The following is a 13,905-nucleotide window of genomic DNA, read 5'->3' as shown; positions in this document are numbered from 1 at the left end:
ATGCTGGCAGTCTCTGCTGAAGAAAACCTCTACAGTGTGTATGTTTTATAAAAGTCAAAGATTGTCTTGTTAAATATGCTGCCTTTTCAAATGAAGCACAGTATTATATGAACAATGTACTACCTGTCTCTGTCATGACTCTGTCATAATCATATCAAAAAGAAAACTATTCTTCATAAATTCCAAGACTATAAAAAAGTTTTATGGAACAGTTTCTAAACAATTACAAATCATACTTTTAACTTAACAGTTACCATTACAATTTTTTGCAGATGAGATTTTGAGAAATGGAAACCTTTGGCTTGCCATAACACCTAACAAGAACACCAATACATGTTTTAAATGCATTATAATAATTTAATAATAATGAAATAAGTATTTAAACCAGATTTCAATTCAGGAGTAAGAGAATCTCAGTGAAAACTGTTCAAACCTGGTTCATTCACATGAATGAGCAAAACTGGAACCATTTGATTGCTGTGTGTTTTAATGTTGCCTTGAATTATATAGATTTTTTTTTATCCCTGGTTCTGAAATTAAGCTCCACTCATCATTTACATGCTTTTTCATCTTAGAAAAAAATGCAAAAGGAGAATCTAGGATGATTCAAATTCATCAATTTCTATCAAGTAAAACTGAAAGTTTTAATGCTTATGGCCAAGCATTGTCCAAAGAACATCAACTAGTCTGATTTCAAGACTGAGAGATATGAACTATGGGGAGAAACTAAGAGTTAAACCTTTTCAGTTTAAGCACATGGAGATTAAATGGGGACATGATTAAAGTATTTTAAAATTATTTTAAAAATTTGTACATTAGATCCCTGCTGTTACTTTAAAATAAATTCTCTAACCAGAACATGGGGACACAAATGGGCACTTTTAGGGGCAATATAACAAAAACAGAAAAACACAGATAAAGTGTAGGGATGCCAGCCTATGAACCCCATTTAAATGGCAGGTTGTTAAAGTCAAAAAAGAAACCAGATTGAAAATATTTTTTTTTTTTACTTTTTATTGAATTTATTAAAAACAAGTAATATTCCATACAAACAAATCAAACTTAACAAAACTAAATTCAGTTCAACCCCCATAAGAAAGAGAGAAAGGCCAACAGCCAGAGTAAAACCTTTAAGAGTAGAAAATAGGGAAGAGAATCCTTTTCCCCAATATAAATACTCATTCTAAGATGTTATTGATTAGGTCTTGCCAGGTTTTTAAAAAGTTTTGAACACATTCACTAAGTGGGAATTTGATTTTTTTCCAATTTCAAATAGTATATAACATCAGTTACCCACTGACATAAAAGAGGAGGATTCTTCCAGTTCAGTAAGATAAGTCTATGTGCCAATAGTGTAGTAAAGGCAATTACAGTTTTTTTGTCCTTCTCCATTTGAAGCCCATCTGGGAGTACACCAAACACAGCTGTTAATGGGTTAAGAGGGATTGTGACACTATGGCTCTGTGATAGACATTTAAAGATTTTGGTCCAGAATGATGTTTGGTGCACACCCAAAACATATGGCCCAATAAGGCTGGAGCTCAATTGTAATGTTTACAAGTTGGATCTTACCCTGGAAACATTTTGGACAATTTTCAATGGGATAGATGTGCTCAATAAAAGATTTTAAGTTGATTAATTGTATACTTTTTGCATATGGAGCTAGAATGAATTCTGTGCATGGCTGTCTTCCAATCCTTTTCTAAAATCCTGAGTAAGAGATCCTTTTCCCACTATCTTCTGGGATCTTTAAAAAGAAGAGACTTTAAAATGTTTTTATATACAGTAATCCCTCCTCGATCGCAAGGGTTGCATTTCAGAACCCCCCGCGATAGATGAAAATCTGCGAAGTAGAAACCATATGTTTGTATGGTTATTTTTATATATTTGAAGCCCTTATAAACTCTCCCACACTGTTAACATTATTAGAGCCTTCTAGACATGAAATAACACCCTTTAGTCAAAAGTTTAAACTGTGCTCCATGACAAGACAGAGATGACAGTTCTTTCTCACAATTAAAAGAAAGCAAATATATCTTTTCTTCAAAGGAGTGTCTGCATCAGGAGCAGAAAATTTAAGAGAGAGAGCGAGCGCTCGCAAAGAAAAGCAAAAAATCAATACGTGTGCTTTTAAGTATGCCGAAGCACCGCAATAAAACAGCATTTTTTAGAGGAGCGTCAGTATCTTCTAAGCAAAAAGCCCCTCTGCTCACATCTCCTCCATCAGGCGCAGAGAACGTCAGAGAGAGAGAGAGCGAGATTAAAGCAAACAATCAAAAAATCAATACGTGTGCTTTTGTGCTTTTAAATATGCCGAGCACCACAATAAAGCGGCATTTTTTAGAGGAGCGTCAGTATCTTTTAAGCAAACAGCCTCTGTGCAAACAGCACCTCTGTTCACACCCCCTCCGTCAGGCGCAGAGAATGTCAGAGAGAGTGAGATAGAGGCAGAGACAAGCAAACAATCAAACACCGCGCGGGAAGCATATCTTATAGCATTGAGGAGTTTTAGTTAATATATAATACATGCTCTGATTGGGCAGCTTCTAAGCCATCCGCCAGTAGCATCTCTTGTATGCATTCAACTGGGAAAACAAACTGATGAAGCATGTACCATAAATTAAAAGACGCATTGTCCGCAGAAATCCGCGAACCAGCGAAAAATCTGTGATATGTTTTTAGATATGCTTACATTTAAAATCCGCGATAGAGTGAAGCCGCGAAAGTCAAAGCACAATATAGCGAGGGATTACTGTATTATAGAAATGCTGTCTGAGTCCTCAAGACTGATCAATATTTCTTCTGGAATAGAAGTAAGTGGGAAGTGTGAAAAATTGGGCAGATTTTGTTTAGCAAAAGTGAAGTGTTTGGAATTGTATAAATTCAAAAAAACATTAACTTTTACAAGTAGTAAAAATTTACACCAGGGGCCTCATGTATAAATGGTGCGTATGCACAAAAATGTTGCAAACTCCCGTTTCCTCGCTCAGATCGCGATGTATAAAACCTAAACTTGGCGTAAAGCCACACACATTTTCACGCTAGCTAAATCCTTGCCATACGCAAGTTCTCCGTTCAGTTTTGCAGACTGCAGGCACCCAGCATCAAAGCAGTGCTTTTGTTCCAGTGTGGTTTCCCTCTCATTTTTAGATCCACATCCCTGGTGCTGCTTTATCATATACACTGAAATTATCTGCATATTGTTTATTAGTTTAAGACATCTGATAACCTGTAACAATATAATGGTCCACGGAATAGCCAAACTATTCCAAATACCATACCTGCTTTAACGTTGTTACTCTCAAGTATTTATCAGACTGTATCTGAGTGTGGAATCACGGCTCTCAAGCATCTGATCGGAAAGATAATTATCGGTATACAGCATTAAGTACACGCTGCCTCAGCCATACTGTCTATTGAACTGCTCTCAAATGGCAAACACTTCAGAGCCTTTCCTGTCAGGACATTGCGGTTCAGAAACTGTTTCATCCTAAGAACTATAAACGCACTCAATCAGTCCATCAAGTGCTCCTTGTAGAACTGTTTGTACTTAGTACTGTACAATTACCTCACTGTAAAGTTATGATACAGTTATAATATTGCACAACTTGAACAGGGTGGTCCAGATCTAATTATGCAACTTTTAATGCAATGCAGGAAAACAATACAGGACAAAAGAATTTTTCGAAATATCTTGTAATAAACTAAATGAATTAAACCACTGATTTCGCTGCCGTCTATCGGCAACAAAAATAATTTTTTGTCAATTCTTTATGTAACAAACTTCAGTTATAGCGTAATGAAAATTGCATAATTATATCTGGACCGCCCTATACAGATAAAATGTTAACATCATTTAAATAATCTATATCTATACTAATAAAAGGCAAAGCCCTCACTCACTCACTCACTCACTCACTCACTCACTCACTCACTCACTGACTCATCACTAATTCTCCAACTTCCCGTGTGGGTGGAAGGCTGAAATTTGGCAGGTTCATTCCTTACAGCTTCCTTACAAAAGTTGGGCAGGTTTTATATCGAAATTCTACGCGTAATGGTCATAACTGGAAGCAGTTTTTCCCCATTTACTGTAATGGAGATGAGCTTCAACGCCGTGGGAGTTTGTGTGACATCATCACGCCTCCCACGTAATCACGCAGTACATAGAAAACCAGGAAGACCTCAAAAGCGCTGAAGAAAACATGCATTATATAATTGAGAAGGCAGCGAAACAATAAGAAGCGGCGAGTGACATATACAACCATATTCATGAGTTCTGCTACTTGAAACAAAGCACGATGTAAACCTACACTTTAAATTAAGTTCATAGACAGGCTGCGCTGGCGTTTGTAATTTAGTGCCTGCCCATATAAGGCCGTCCGTCAGCGGCAATCCAATAGCAAACTGCCACTAAATATTCACGGGTGAAGGACTGTGCTTATGGAGAGGAAGATGAGATGGTCAGGGTGGTGTTTGACACAAACTCAGCGAAACTGCGAGAGAAAGTTTTAAGTGCCAGGACTAAGGTAACATTAAATACAGCCATGGACATAGCACAGATGGCACCAGCACAGCTGGGAACCTTCGATGCATGTACACCGAGCGGCTCACGTGAACTGACGCGTGCACAGATAAAAGGCAACAGTTCCAAAGAGCTGAACAAAACCGAATTACACAATTGAAAAGGCAGCAAAAAATATGAAGCGTCTCATACATACAAGCATATTCATAAATCCAACTACTGCGGAAACAAAGCACACGTTGGAAAAAGTCAATGTCCCGCTAAAGGAAGACAGTGTAAAAAACCCGTGCATGCAGTGTGTCAGGTCTCAGATAAAGAAGAAGACGAGCTGTTTATTGATGCAGTAAGAAACGAATCGATGAATGAAACCTGTCATCTTTACAACGATTGACAAACACGGAATGTAACTTGAACACAACACATCCTACAAATACGAACCTGATTGAAAGAAATAATGATAATCAAATCCTTGATGACAGCAACACTCAGTAACACTCACAAAACAAATACTGTATATTGACAGTCATGTTACGTTATTTTTAAAATGTTCCCTTTTCTTTTTCTAGCTTTTTTAACACACTACTTCTCCGCTGCGATACGTGGGTATATATATATATGTATATATATATATACCCGATCTACATACTCGAATAATGGATACTTTATTCGCCATCAGTGATTGTTTTGGTAAAGCCATACTCAGTGTATTCATTAGATGAGCGGTAAAAAGTAAGGGCAAGGGGAGGATGACTTATTGAGGCATGCAGGCTGTAGTGCGCGTCAACTCTATCTGAATTGCGCGATCACATTTGAAAAATATATCTTTTCAAGTTCTATTTAGTCCATATGTGTCAAACTCAAGGGCGCGGGCCACATCCGCCCGGCGTAATTATATCCGCCCGAGATCATTTTATATACTGTATTATTGTTATTAAAGCCGGGTATATGAAGCGCTGGTAACACAATAAACTACAGATCCCATAATGCAGCGCTTCAGCTGCCTTGCCGAACAGTTACGCGTTAATCAAGTCTACCTTAAGATGCTGCAAGTTATTGCGAAGCTAGCTCACACGATGCTGAAGAGAAAAGTTGATTCTGAAAATAGAGCCTTTAAAACCGATGGGAGGCTGAGTATATGTTTACTGAACCCGTGTGTCTCATTTGTGGAGCTAATGTGGCTGTAATTACAGAATTTAATCTAAGACGGCACTATAAAACAAAACATCAGGGTAACCTGAAAGACCTGAATGCAATGCAGAAGATACAGAAAGCAGAAGAATTAAATAAGAATCTGACACTTCAGCGGACGTTTTACCCGTGCACAATCACAAAGTGATTTCAATTGAGCTGCTTTTATGGGAGACACAACCACTTGCCCCACTTTCCCTATTACCAAGTAATGTTAAACCAAGTCGTCACTACGGTGTTCCCAAATCGCACTTTGCTGATAAACTGAGCGCACTGAGTTTGCACGGCGCTTTGGTGACTTTGAAGAACAAAAAAAGTCCGTCTACATGCGGCTCGAACCTTGTGCATGTTTGGTAGCACATATCTGTGTGAGAAGCTCTTCTCAGTGATAAAGACTAACAAAACAGCACACAGGAGTCGCCTCACTGATGAGCACCTGCAATCCATCCTGAGAATCTCCACAACACAGAACCTCACACCAAACAGAAACGAACCTGTTGCCAAAAAAAGATGCCAGGCGTCCAGCTCTAAAATGACATATGAGCAAAGACAACTGAATGATTTGATTTGTTATTGCTGAAAGGAACACATTTTATTTATATTTCCAGGTTTTGTTATGCAGCATGTTCATATTTGAATTTGTATAATTTTGACAGGATATATTTTTATGGAGAGCAAAATCTTTTGGGATATTTAAAATCTAAGTTTATTTTTTATAAAATATAAAATTACATAAGAGTAAAGAAATTTGAATGTTTGTTCTTTTAATGTTTACTTTATTTCTAACTTGTATAATTTAGACAGGATATATTTTTATGGAGAGCAAAATATTATAAGTTGTTTAAGGTTTGAGTTGATTTATTCAGGAATAATATTCCTGTCTGTTTTTACCATTCCTACCAAAGATATTTCTGTCGACTAAATAAAAATTCCTTCTATTTAAAATTTAAATAGAACTTGAACAAATACGATAGTTCATAATATCCACGCAGACTTGCACGTAAGAGCGGGTGTCATCCGTTTTAACAAACAGCGTATTGCACTGATACGAAATAGCTGTGTGTGTATATATGTAGATATGTATGTATATGTATATATATGTTTATATATGTGTGTGTGTATGTATATATATATGTATTTGTGTGTATATATGTGTGTGTATGTATGTATGTGTGTATGTATTTATGTGTGTGTGTATATGTATGTGTATATATGTAGATATATATATGTATGTATATATGTGTATATGTATAGATATGTATATATATATATATGTTTGTGTGTAAATATATATATATATATGACAACAACACTCATCACTCACAACAGTGACAAAACAATAACATTGACAATCATGTTACGTTATTTTCAAAATGTTTCCTTTTCTTTTTCATTGCTTCTTTAACACACTACTTCTCCGCTGCGAAGCGCGGGTATTTTGCTAGTTCTTAATAATTAGACATGTGAGGACACAGTGGTGCAGTGCTAGCGACGATCTGGTGTCTCATTCAGGGATTATTCCTGCCTTGCGCTGTATTCTTGCTGGGGCTGGGCGACACTGGAAGGATTGAAAAATTAAACATGTACTACGAACATATTTCAATGTTCCTTAAAAGGTTTGAAGAATCGGAGTTCTAAGCTTACAGATGGCTTAACATATATTACAGAGCTGATTGTGTGCCGATTGGTTACTTGGAGAAAGAAAAGGAAGGACTGGAATTGGGGGTTAGTATGTTTGAAAGGGACAATACTGTTGCAATAAATTATTTCATTGAAGGTCAAGCACGGTGCAGCAAGCATCTTGCATGAGGCAGTCTCTGGACAGGGTGCCAACTCATCACTATCACTGTGCTACTGTGATCCCATGTTTAATAACATGCTTTCAATCCTATCATCATGAAAATGATATCAAGTATATGTCTCAGTATTTTAATTATTCAGACAGCTGTAATATCACGAATGTAATGGATTCTGTGTCCAGTCGGAGGAAGAGAAAGCCCATTTAACAAGCACATAGTAATTTACACACATACAGCACATAAAAGAACACATACAAAACAACGCATTTAATGTCCTACTATAGTAATGATAGTATTTGTGAAACTAGTAAATTAAATGATTTAACACTAGAATTACCAGAGCCTACGAGAAAACTCATAAATTCGGCCCACCTTAAATCCTTTCTCACCTCTCCATCAGTGTCTTTTGTCCTGTAAATGTGTCGATAAGCAGCAAGGTATCCCATCCCCCCGCTGCAGTTCAATTCACAAAGAAGTTTCTCAGTGCTCAGTGTTCATCTTCGAGTGAAGTGCTGGAGCTTTATAGGTTAAAAAAGTACATTGTCATTTGGAATACATACATTTCATGTGTGTTCTGTGTCAACAACAATCTATGTAAAAACGTCATTAACACAGAAATGTTTTTCATGTTTTAGTAATAATTGACAAAATGTACACAAGAAATGTATAATGTGTGAAGCCTGAAATACAAATATCAAAATAAACACTTTCACAAAAGGTACAAGTATAAGAAAACAAGTGCACTTTTATTCAAAAATTTAACCGAAGAAAAAAGAAAGCAGGTTACGGTAGGCAGTTGATATGACAGCTTGCGTGGTGCAATGCTAAGAACTGCTGCCTTCCAATCAAGAGGCCGCGGTTTCAATATCAGCTGCTTCCCAAATTTACCATTTTGAGTAGTGAGCTGCTGTTATTGTGAATATCATACAATAAAAACATACATTTGATTTGCGTCTGTAAATTTATAGTACTTGTGAAAGTTAGCAGGTTTTTTTCTGTTTTCATTCTCTCACTCATGTTCAAGTTCCCAACCCGTCCCCCCCCGCTTAGACAGCGTTTTCAGATAAAGATGTGGTATAACAAACAAACTTGTTTGTGCCGTGAGATCTGAGAAGACTGACTGTGGATGTTAATTGACTGTGGATGTTAATTTTTTTTATTCAGTTTTATTCTTGTGTGTTCCTGCTCACGCTGACTTAGTATGCACCTTCTGATTCATGATGTCAAAGCCGCACTGACAAAAAAAGAGAGACTTTGAGAGGTATATATGACATTTGGAATAAATCATTTTATGACCTGTATTGTACATTTTGGAAAATGTTGTTGCACTAATGCAACATTATATTCATTTGCATACCTTCATGCGGTTGTAGTCAGTGACCGCGTTTTTTTTTTTTTCGATCTTGGCCAGTGTCCACATGTTGCTGCATGTTGGTATTTCTGTTGAACTCCAGGAGATGCAGAGGACAGAATTGTACAGAGAGATCAGTTCCGTGCTATATACAATCAGCTTGAAAACTCTGAGCACTGAGAAATTTCTTTGCGAATTGAACTGCAGCAGTGGGCAGGGGGATGGGATACCAGGCTGCTTGCTGCTTATCAACAAATTTACAGGACAAAAGACGCTGAAGGAGAGGTAAGAAAGGATTTAAGGTGGGCCGGATTTACAAGTTTTCTCGTAGGCTTTGGTAATTCTAGTGTTAAAGATGAAGTTTATGATGTTCTACTTTAATGACAAAGTAAACTATGTGACTAAAGTGGAAAGTTTGAGATTAAAGTTGATATTTCGAGCTTTTTTCTCACTGTGTCCCTATTTTTTTTTTCTTTTCTTTGTACCCTAACAAACTTTCATATGACACTCAGACGGTGAGCTACGACTCGCCTTTTCATGGCAACTTTGATAGCTGACAACTTCTTTTTTATTTCCGGCAACTTTGTGAACTTGAGCTTTCAAGTTTCTCCAACACTCTATGTCACTCGATCAACTTCCTTTTGTTGTTTATACCACTGTTTAAACCAACAAATAGTAAGTTTTTCTTTGCCTCCACTTGGTATTCGCTGAAATTCTTCTATTTCCCCCTGTGCTTTTTCCGTTGTCTTTTCTCAGAACGCTGAGCTTAAGGGCTATTTATATTGATTTGCATATTCAAAGAGGCTTTAATTCTGGTAGGAGATGGAGTGGGGCAGCAGGCAGTTTGATTTGTGAGAATCTTAATAAGGGTTCCTGTTTTTAAGATGCTGTAACCACCACATCTGGTGTCAACAATCATACCACAAAGTCATTAACGCAGTCTTAAACATTTGAAAGTTTGGTCCAACAATAGATGAATCTAACAGCCCAAGTAAACAGATAAATGAAAAATAATAATAATGATATTCTAAAATAAATAAAATAAAATAATAGTACCTATCTCAGCAGTATTCCACGGCATTTATGGTAGAGTGACTAGGTGGATGCCTCTCTTGAGTGAAAGGCAAATGACAGTTTAAAGGACTCTAAGAGCAGGAGGTAAAAGATTCTCAAATTTAATGAGACAAACGTTGAACTCTTTGAGCAGAACTCAAAGCATTATGTATGGTGAAGTTCAGACACTGCTCGTTGTCTGCCTAATACCATCTCTATTGTGAAGTACGCTGGTAGCAGCATCATGAATTGGGGGTGTTTCTCAGTGGCAGGGTCATAAAGACTAATTAGAATTGAGGGATGGATGATATAGCCAAATACAGAGAGGTCCTTGAAGAAAATCTGCTCCGGGGTGCTCACAACCTGAGACTTGGCAATGGTTCATCTTCCAGCACAACAGTGACCCAAAGCATACAGCCAGGACAGTGTTGGAGTGGCTTCAGGACAAGTCTCAGAGTCCTTGAGTGTCCCAAACTGAAAGCCCATAGAACATCTGTGGAGAGACCTGATGATGGCATTTTACAATCTTTTCCCACTCGATCTAATGGAGCTTGAGAGAATCTACCAGGAAGAATGATATAACCTGCCTCAATCCAGGTGTGCAAAGCTTGTACAGATTTACCCAAGAAGACGCTAAGCTGTAAGTGCTACAACTACAAGTGAATTCCTGTTTAGCTTTGTGACTGCAGTTTTCTGAATCTTTATTACAGTCTATCAGTGTTAATTTCAAGTATCCAATTAAAACTCCTATTCCTTAATGGCATTCAAGATTTTTTTAATCCTTGTAATTGTGCTGTTACTCAGTTCATACCATTAGGATAATCTAAAGTCAATGTTAAATTTTAGGAACATTTTAATAAAAATTTCTCTGTGATTCTTCAACATATCCAAATTGTCATGCATTGCTTTTTTTTCTTTGAACTGAATTTTTGTATGTGATGCAAAGCAACTTGAAAAAGGTGAATTCTGTACTATTGAAATAAAAACTGATGGACGTTTTGTCTGCAAGTAATCTATAAAGCTTTTAACAAAAATGTTTGAATCTGTGGATGCTGTCAAATTACCCAAATTATTTAGCTGAAATAAAGGACAAATCATGTACTACCAAATACAGACAACATCTTATTGCAATTAGACTTTAATTTTGATGTATTAATTTACATATATTTGATATAATACACACTCCTGTATAGAAAGCAAAGGAAAGCTAGGCATGGGCCTACTTAGAAAGTGAAGAAGCATCTCTTTCCTTATTGAGGTGCTACAAGCGCAGACACTTCCAGTACAAACAGCTCCTGATAAACCCTCAATTGATAACCAGGTTTAGCGGCCTTTACTAATCAATTACACAGTTATTTGGATTTGCAGTTGGCATGACAGCACAATACACAGTCAGTTCTTGAGAATATAAAAAAAAGGTGAACCAATTCACTTTAAATGGATTTGCTTTATATCTATCAGTCCTTTGCAAAGCTGCTGCTGAGTGTCGTTAGCATCACATACAAGTAAATTTTAAATTAGTAAAGCTTTTGGAGCATAATAATATTTTTTTAGCCTAGCAGGAGAAAATCCAATACATTGGATTTGTACTTCTTAGGAATACCAACTTCTTCACCCTATTGGTATTCTTAAAATGTTAGAATAGCAGCAGCTTTAAACATAATATTAAGATGTTACTTATGTGAAAAATATTTACTTTAGTACAATACAAATAATGCTTTACATTAAATATGACAAAATGTTTTCTGCAATATATACTGATGCACTTCAAAGTCATAAAATATAATGTCACTGTAAGGAAAATTAGCAGTTTTGTAACATATGACAGTGACAAAAAGTAACATCAGTGGTGCTGTCATCACCAATTAAACATCCATATACTTGTAAACCACTTTATTTGAAATGCCAGTGTACTTGTTACTTTCCACAATAACATCTCTCCAAAGATGTATGATTTGCAGATGTTCTAGAAGTAGGGCAAGAGCCTTCACTGTTTTCAAGAAAATATTTCATTCAAGTTTATTTATTAAAGTGTTTCCTTTACCTTTAATACTGCAGATGTAAAAATAAGCTGTTCACATAACTGATAGTCTTTGAGAAAGGATTTCATTTGTGATCTTCCAGTATCATATTACATAAAAACAAAATGGATTTATCAATGATTCGCTGTTCTGCACTTTATTTTACAAATTAAATAAATAAGTGTATTTGTATTAAGCTATAATTATTTAGCTTTAATTATTTTAAAATGGAAAATACAGCTGTTTTTACGTTTTTCTTGATATTTACTTAGCCCCAAGTTAGATAATGTTGTATGGATGAGGTGACATGTCAGTTGGCACTGCTGCCTTATGGTTCCAGTGACCTGCTCCTGCTCCCAGATGCTTTCTGTGTAGAGTTTGCACTCTCTCTTTACCTCTGGGACCTGAGGTTAAGTAAAGTCACCATCCCTCTTGTATGTCATTAACCACAATCAAATGAAACTGATGTCTCAAAGGGCATCTGGCTGTAAACATTTAGCTCCAATGCGTCCTCTGAGGAAGAGAAACCAGCTAAAAACCCCGGAAAATGGCAGTTAGAGATAGGAAGAGAGAGACAGAGGGAGAGTGTATTTTCTGATATGCCAAAGGAGGGAGTATGTTCAGGCTAATTTTAAATTATCTCTATGGTTTTCTCCCTGAGTGGGACTTGGATTTGGATTGGTGTTTTTGCAGGGTTGGCTCCTGGCTTGAAGCTCATGTTGCTAGCATGGACTACAACATCCCACTACCTGAAATTGGATTATACGGGCTTGAGAATGTTACATAGTATGTTGTGGTATGATTAAATATTCTTAATATGTGCCATTTTCAAAGTCTATTAGTAAATTGTGCAAAAACAGAATGGGAAATATTTTCTAAAATAAGAAGGAAACGTTAGTTTTTTATTTGCAAATTGGCTTATTGATGTTTTATTACTGGCTCTTAATTAAAAGCGGGTGATTTTTTAAATTAAATTACTTTGTAATAACTAATTATATAATTTAATTATCAGTTTTATTGTTAAGAACTAGATGAGGATTACAGGATCATTAATATATCTCCACAGTCATTTATGCTTTAGTAAAATATTTTACAATTGGGATATTTACATTGTAAAATGTAACGACCGAGATTCTTAGAGTCTGGGGCACCATGATGCATAATCGAATATGTTAATTCAAAAATAAATATGTGAAAATATGCAAAATATTCCTTTAAGACGTGCACCCTTATCGAGTCTGCCCAAGACAGTGCGTCTGACAGTCATATGGCAGTTGGGCAGGACCAGGACACTGGAAGTGATGTTGGTGGAGGAGAGCTGTCAATCTTTAGGTTTGTTGACATGACAGAGGAAAAGAGAGAACATTATCCCACAGCGCCACCCTCTGGATTGGTGGAGAATTACCAACACCTGAGCTCTTAAACTGTGTCCCATGCATACACGTGAGACAATGTGTATAATTACAATATACATATGACAAAGTGGATCCACTGAATGTAAGCATATGTGATAATGAAGAAGGATCAAAAACCTGTATTAAAGTCTCTTTACTCAATTATGATTTTTTGCTATCTTGACAGTTCACATTCATAATTACAAGTGAGCTGTATCTAACAGTAATGTGAACCCATATGACCGCTGACACGGCATGCATACACACATTGACAAGTTTGTGCATGAGCCTTCTGTGTCACCAACAACAGCAAAAAGTCATATTAGTGAGATGACCCCCTGTATGAAAAACAACAAAAATGGATGCGCTAGTAGCTAGTGTATGCATTGCATTTTGCTCTGGAGGACAGCAAATGGTTCATCAGCTGTACATGACTAGGTTGAGAAGGTGAATAAAAGCCAGACAGCAAGCTTTTGCCGTTTTCGCAACTACAGAGAGATGTGTGCATACAGGAAAGGAGCCAGTAATGGTGGGACTGTAGCTGTAGCTCCCTTCCATTGTTATCAATTGTGCT

The sequence above is a fragment of the Polypterus senegalus genome, chromosome 15 (genome assembly GCF_016835505.1).
Source record: "Polypterus senegalus isolate Bchr_013 chromosome 15, ASM1683550v1, whole genome shotgun sequence".
NCBI classification, from domain to species: domain Eukaryota; kingdom Metazoa; phylum Chordata; class Cladistia; order Polypteriformes; family Polypteridae; genus Polypterus; species Polypterus senegalus.
Note: the sequence above shows the minus strand (reverse complement) of the source record.